This window comes from Dipodomys merriami, unplaced genomic scaffold (assembly GCF_024711535.1).
Source record: "Dipodomys merriami isolate MVZ:Mamm:240054 unplaced genomic scaffold, mDipMer1.0.p SCAF_9, whole genome shotgun sequence".
NCBI lineage: Eukaryota > Metazoa > Chordata > Mammalia > Rodentia > Heteromyidae > Dipodomys > Dipodomys merriami.
The window spans coordinates 34,507,251-34,514,946 of NW_027206512.1; the positions used below are offsets into that span (position 1 = coordinate 34,507,251).

At 46.2% G+C, this 7,696-nt stretch overlaps 1 protein-coding gene across 1 annotated transcript in view; it reads right to left on the reverse strand.

The window, feature by feature from the left end:
• Cracd (capping protein inhibiting regulator of actin dynamics) overlaps nt 1-7,161 on the reverse strand; it is a 194,470-nt gene extending 187,309 nt beyond the window's left edge. Inside the window, exon 1 of the mRNA XM_070012908.1 lies at nt 6,988-7,161. The gene's annotated coding sequence lies outside the window, so the exon portion shown is untranslated. The remainder of the gene's footprint in view (nt 1-6,987) is intronic.
• Between the last annotated feature and the right edge of the window lie 535 nt (nt 7,162-7,696).

The window sequence follows — 7,696 nt, forward strand, 5'->3', positions numbered from 1 at the left end:
TATTCATAGTTTTTATTTTCGACATAGTCAATGGCCTCATCTTTTCAAATAGAAACACATAGGTCAGAATACAAAGGCTTGTAAATACAGAGGTTCTACTGACTTCTTAAATGCATCATATGACTATAATGCTGATATCAGAACTATACAAACATCTCTTCCAGGTTTATTCCATTTTCCCATTCACACAGTTCCTTCAAATAATTTTTTACTTGTAGATGAGAAATATGTAATCTTGGATATCTCACATGTGTGGAAATCACACATGGAGAACATTCATGAGCATCTACCTCAAAGCCACTACTACAACTCAATATGCACGTTAATTTACTTTTTATGTCTAAGTATTTCCACATCAAGAATTAAAAGGGTAAGTCAGGGGCTGGCTGTCTCATACCTGTAATCCTAGCTACTACTCTTCTAAGGCTAAGATCCAAGGGATTGTAGTTCAAAGCCAGCCCAGGTAGAAAAATCCAGGAGACTCCATCTCCACTTAACCAGCAAAAAGCAGGCTGGAGGCATGGATTATGTAGCATAGCACCAGCCAAGCAAGCAAATCTAACAAATATGAGGTTCTGACTTTCAATCACTGTACCGCCAAAAAAATAAAAATAAAAGGGGCGCAAAGTGGAATGGTAACTAAGTTTTCAAACTGACTGAACATACAAATTACAGTGATGGTGACCATACAATAGTTCTAACACTTCACAGTGTTTAATCCATTAAGGGCAAAAAGACAAAAGAAATAAATTAATAAGCAAAAATCAAATCACTACAGTAATATACAAATCTATTAACTGAACTGCTTTCTTTGGGGTGTTTATTATGTTCTGTTTTTGAAATAGGGTCTCATTATATAACATAGTCTAGCCTCACTCTTACCCACAATCCTCCTGCCTCAGCCTCTTGTGTGCTGAGATTACAGGCATATGCTGCTACTCCTCCAACTTGCAAAAATCATTTTCTGAGGGCAAATGGACCTGGGCACTGTCCCTCAGCTCTTCAGCTCAATGTTAGTGCTCTACCACTTGAGCCACTTGAGCACCACTTCCGACTTTTTCTGCTTATATGGTGCTGAGGAATCGAACCCAGGGCCTCATGCATGCAAGGCAAGCACTCTACCACTGAGCCACCTTCCCAGGCCCCTGATCTTAAAATTATATGCTTCGGAAAAGACTAACCTTTGCTCAACAAATTAACTGTTTAAATATTTGGCTAAGGGTTGAAAGCCCCCTACATGCAGAAATACGGAAAGCTACAACACAAAAGCAAACTGAAATACCTTTAAGTACCCGAGTGCAAATGAGATGCAACAAGAATTTGAATAACAGATGTGTAGGAAAAGTAGTGAAATTCTCCCTTTCATTGTCCATTAAAATATCTGTGCATACTAAGTAATGCGATAAAAATATGCTTACTTAAAGGCTATTCCATTCTTCCAAATAATATTTTTAAGAGAATAGAATCCCAGAAAATACGAAACAATACTGCAGCCATAGCAAACACCTGTAAAGAACTGGCCTGTGAATATATAGAGGTTTCATTGGTGGTAATAGCTTATGAGTACTTGTACAATTAGTGCTTTTACTGCCTTGGAATTTTGGGATCAATCAATATACTATAACGTGCTCTCTGCAGTTCTTACATCTTCATTTTGTGCCTTAATAATTTGTGACATCCATTCATTATGAAGTCTTCTTAGAGCTACACAGCTGTTTTGTGTCTCTTTTAAAGAAGTATTAAACCTTTTAGTGCACCAATAAAATGACCAATTAATTGAATCTCTCACAAAAACCTGAGAAGCCACTCCAAAATATTTATATCAAAGGATCAGCCAGCCAGGCACTGGTGGCTCACATCTATAATCTTAGCTACTCAGGAGGCAGAGATCTGAGGATCACAGTTCAAAGCCAGCTGAGGTAGGAAAGTCTGTGAGACTCTTATCTCCAATTAATCACCAAAAAAAGCCAGAAGTAGAGCTGTGGCACAAGTGGTAGAGCACTAGCCTTGAATGAAATGATGAAGCTCAGGGATAGTGCCCAGGCCCTGAGTTCAAGCCTCAGGACACACACACACACACACACACACACACACACACACACACACACACACACACACACACACACACACACACACACACACACACACACACACACACACACACACACACACACACACCACAAGACCAGCCAAAGAAGACTGAATTACTGGTCTCCTATGTATACTGCTTTACAAGGTTGAAAAATTAACTTGCAGTGAGTCCTTTAAAAGGAAACTATAAGCCAGGCACTGGTGACTCAAGCCTGTAATCTTAGCTTCTCTTGAGGCTGAGATCTAAGGATCAGGGTTCAAAGCTAGCCAGGCAGGAAAGTCTGTGAGACTTTAGCCACCAGAAAACAAGAAGTGGCACTTTGGCTCAAAGTGGTAGGGTGCTAGCCTTCAAAAAAGCTCAGAGAGCTCTCAGGTCCTGAGTTCAAGCCCTGCAACCAACAACAACAACAAGAAACTACAAAAAGTTGTACCATGATGGGTAAATTCTCAATGTTGCCATTTCAAGTTGTGTTAAAGGAGGGTGAAATGTCTTTTAGCAGACACAGTGAGAGGACTGTGTCTTATAGAACTGTGTGAATCCCTGAAATCATCCCTTGGTAACGTTAGGAACTCACCTCTGTGAAATGAATTATTTCTTGGTGGAAACACAAGACCCTGTTGTAAGAACTAAATTGGATAGCAGGAGTACAGGGAATGCTTAGCATGAGAACTTAGCCATATCAAATAAGCACTAAATGACCACTACATGTTTAAGTGGATTTTAATTTCTTTTGCAGTGATGAGATCAAACCCAGCCTCCTAGATGAGCTCTACCACTAAGCCCTGACGTTTTAGGCTACTTGAAGGGGAAATGTAGAGATTTAACATCAGATCCTTTTGAGTGTACATCTCCTAATAATCTTGTAGATGAGGGCTTTTCAAATTAGCAGTTTTAATCCAAGAAACAGAATGGGAGGTCACCATGTGCCCTCTAAAGGGGGATTTTACAAATAAGATAGAATGAAAATATAAGACTGCACTGACCTTAAGAAATCTAAACATTATTTTATAATGCTTAGTGGTGGCAAACACCTATAAATCCCAAGACTCAGGAGGCTAAGGCAAGAGGATGGAGGGTTCAAGGCCAGCTTGGGCAACATAGGGAGTTTGCCGCCAGCCTGAGCTATATGGTAAGACTTTGTCTGTAAATACTAAGAGCAGAGGATGTTCCTCAGTGACACGTTTGCTTATATACATACATATGTATACATCCATATACAGTTTATGTCTGTATATGCACACACATATTTACAATGTGTCTATTTCCAAAACAGCATTGTAAACTGCATCTCTTACTCTTACTGTGCCCCCTCCAATTTAAAGCCACACTTTAATAATAATGAAAATAAAACTCAATTGATACTGATACTCATATTATTCCATTTGATTTTCACAACATTCCTCACACCTGTAATCCCAGATACTGAGGTGGCCAAAATCAGAATTGTAGTTTGAAGCTAGCCTGGGCAAAAAGTTAACGAGATCTCACTGAGTATGGTGGTATGTGCTTGTTTTACCAGCTGTATGGAAAGCATAAATAGAAGGATTGAAGGCCAGGCTAGCCAGAGATAAATTCAAGACCCAACTGGAACATCACAAGCCAGGAAACCGTAAAGACACTAGCACATCCATGGTCATTACTGCACTATTCACAATAGCCAAGTTATGGAAACAGCCCAGATGTCGTACAATAGATGAGTGGATCCAGAAAATGTGGTACTTACACACAATGGAATAGTATATCATTTTCAGGGGAACGGATTGTAAGTGACATTAAGCTAAGCTGAGAGAGACAAATGGCACGTGTTTCCTCTCATAAACAGAAGACAGATCTAATACACACTGGAACGTGGTAAATTATACAGGACTCCAGGCAGTCACACACAGTGAGACCTAAGGATACTCTTAGGGGGCAATAACATAGGCACAATGCCTATGTGCATCTGATCCTATAAAATAATATTTATCAAAACACACTCAAGGAAATGGAAATGAGAGGTATTTTTCTTTGTTGTTGTTTTTCCTTTTGTGCCTCATTTTTTTCCTTTGTCTGTCTTTGGGAGGTTAACGGGGGCACAGAAATGAAGCGATAAAGGGTGAACAAATACAGCAGTGGCACTCACTAGACACTATGTTGAAAATGAACTATACAACTTGTGGGCAGGGATGGGAGAGAAAAACTGGGAGAGAGTGAGGGAATGAGTGACAGTGTCCAAAGAGAAATGTACTTATTATCGGACTTATGTCATTGTGACTAACCCCTCTTTCATCACCTTTATAATAACAATAAAAAAAGCTAAAAAAAATTTTTTAAAGAACCTACTGGTAAAAGAACAAAAGCAAAGAAATTTCAGGGTATGGCTCAAGGAGTAGAGCTCCAGCCTAGTAAGCATAAAACCCTGAGCTCAAGCCCCAATATCATAAAAAGAAAAAAAAAAGAATCATAAAGGGAAGACCCATTACCTCTTCATTGTACAGATGAAGAAACTTGTAAGCACAAAAGGAGGGACACATGAAAAGCCACACTCAGATTCAGTCTCCTGCATCTAGAACCTGCACACTTTCCCACAGCAGTAAGGACTGGGTGGTAGGATGCACCTTGTCCTTATTTAAAGGTTATCCCAAAGCTCAACTTTTGAGGTCTAATCTGAGTGGCATTCCCTGGAGAGCGGCACCAGCTTCTGCCCGCCCCCTCCCCAGGGTCATTTGGTGGCATGGAGTTAGCAAACCATTTAATCCCTGTGTGTCTGCATTTCCCCTCACCTACAAAGCAGGGATGATACTATCTACCCTGCTTCCTTGGGCTGTTGGGAGAAAGTATAAACACACCTAACAAGTGAACTGTTCTTTTGTTCTCTTCAGTTACCGGAGAAACACATGAGAACCACCCAGGAGGCCCCCACTTCTAGGAAGCACATGGAGGGGGGGGTTGTCTTGGCTTTCATGCACTGCAGGGGAAATGCTTTTCCAAAGCACCTGTCCCCAGAAAGCCTTCAGTAAACACTGGTTAAACTAAAGGAAGTAAACCAGTTTCACCTTCTGCACTTTTGTTCATTCTGATTTGATTTTCATTAGTTCATTCTTTATTTACTGAACACCTACTATGGGCCAGGTTAGAAATACAAACTATTTTTTAATGGCCACAAGACTATGCCCTGAAGCTATTTCCACTAATTGCTCTGAAATTGTGCAAGGAATCAATGTAAAAATACAGCTTCCACCTCTAGCGATAACAGTAACATTGTCAGCATGTTTTATAGTTGATGGAGAACTCTCCAACAGCTTTTCTCATACCAATGCCCTAAGTGTGTCAAGTAGGTGTTCCTTCAGTGTTCCACATCTACCACTATGTCTTGAGGTTGAAAGTTTCTTATCTTGTTAGAGGAGTCTGAGCAGAAGTCTTTGACCAGAAAACATTGTAAGTAATTCATAGTATCAAGTGATCTAATCGTGTAACAGTTACCTGCGTATTTTAGAATTAATCCATACTACAATCACATAGGAGGTTCATCATCAAAATGTTTATGAAATTGTTTTACTTCCAGATAATCTGGTCTTGAATATGCCAAAGTAGGTAGGATTCTGTTCTCAAAGAATAAAGGCCGTGGAGAAGATGCCTTCCTTTCGTTGACTTCTTCAAAATTACTCAAAACTGATGGTTCCGTTCAGGTTCCCCTGTCGCACACAATACCACATAACTGTTGGCCATTTTATGTATCATCCAACTATTGCAGGCAGTTTGTCCAGGGTATTGTCGATTTAACAGACAAGTTAATGAATTCATCATTCACCACAAGGTATTTGCTAAGATTCTCCCACTAAATTCCCTTATTCTTTGTATCCGAACCACTCCCTCACGACCACACACACACACACACACACACACACACACACACACACACACACACACACACACACACACACACACACACACACACACACCCTAAACCAGATCAGTTTCCAGGCCATTATTCATAGAGCCATATTAAAATTTCACAACACATGGTGGTAGTTTCTAGTTTTCCTTCCTCCCTCCCCCTACACCTAAGCAATGTGTCTCTACATAGTCTCCCTGTCAAAGCACAATTCAGAAAATGATTCTAATGTTGCTATTTTGAAAACATCGAGCACAAATTTTAAACATCTGCTCTTCTGACTGATAACCGTTTTCTTAAAGGCGACCCCACCCACCTCCACCTCCACCCCCGCCCCACCCCCCACCGGTCCTCGGGGTTGAGAGGTCGGATCTCCCCACCTCAGAGCCGGCCCCGCCTGGGCGGCCGCGGTATCTAGACACCCGCCTCAGTCGGCCTGGGGGGCGATCAGCGGAAATGGCCCACCCTGGCCGCGCGCTCCCCGGCTCAGCCCTCGCCCACGGAGGGGAAAACCTTTGTCTCCCCTCGGCCACCGAACGGGTGGCTCATCAGAATTGGGGCAGCAAGAGTTTGTGCGCGACGGTTTGCGGAGGTTAAACAAAGCGATGCGGCTGTGGGCAGCAGGGCTGAGCCGTCGGCGTCCCGGCTGGGATGGCGAGGACTGGCCCCGCGCGGGGACGCCCGGGATGGGACGCCGGGGCGCGGGAAGGGGCGCGGGGACCGCTAGGTCCCACGCTCTCGGCAAGTTCCCGGGGCTCAGCCCGGAGGCAGGTTCCCCGGTGGGGACCCCAGGCGCGCTCGCCGCGCAGCGCGCAGGTTCCTCGGGCAGGGTCCGCGCCCCGCACGGGGACGACGCCCCAAGTTCGAGGCCGGTTACCCCGAACGTGCACTCGGGGATCAAGATCGAGAGTCCCGGGGTGCCACGGGCCCGGCCTGGAGGGGCGCGCGCGGTGGGGAGTCGCCGGGCCGGGGTCCCCATTGTCTCCATCTGGTTGTAGCGGCGGGAGGAGAAGGCGCTCACCTGCGGTCCCCCGGACGCCCGGGCTGGCGGAGCGAAGGCCGGCGACCCGAGCGAGCTGGAGAGCGGGCGAGCGAGCGGGCGGGCGGGCGGCACCCGCGGAGCCTCCCCGGCGGCGGCAGCAGCGGCAGCGGCGGCAGCGGCACCCGGCAGCGCTCCCGCCTCTCAGGCGCCCGCGGCCTCCATTGCTCTCCCCGCAGTCGCCACCGCGCGGCACTGCGCGCCCGGCCCCGCGCGGCGTGGTCACATGCTCCGCCACCGCCGCCGCCGGCCTCGGACCCGCGCCGCCGCCCCGCCCGCCGCCGCCCGCGGCCCCCGCCGCCACCCCGCGCCCCGCCGCCGCTCAGCGCCCTGAGGACGCCCCGGGAAAGCGCGCGCGGGCCGGACTCGTGGGGGGGGCTGGGAGTGGGGGCGCTGTCCGAGGTCTCATGGGCGCACCTGGCCTGAGGGACAAGGACACCAGGGCCCACCCCATGCGATGCCAGGCCAGGCCCCTCGTGCGGAAGTCAGAATCTAACGCAAGCCACCCGATCTTCGGCGGAAGGACTGTCACCCCGCGTGGTCCCCGCAGGCAGAATGGATCTGGGGCCTGGGAGAATGACCCGAGCGCAAAATTGCTCAGTACAGCAGGAGAAAGGCTGGAAATGGCGTTGTGGACTCCCCGAACGTCTGAACTGAACGTCCAGAAGGGAATTAAACACTGACCTTGATG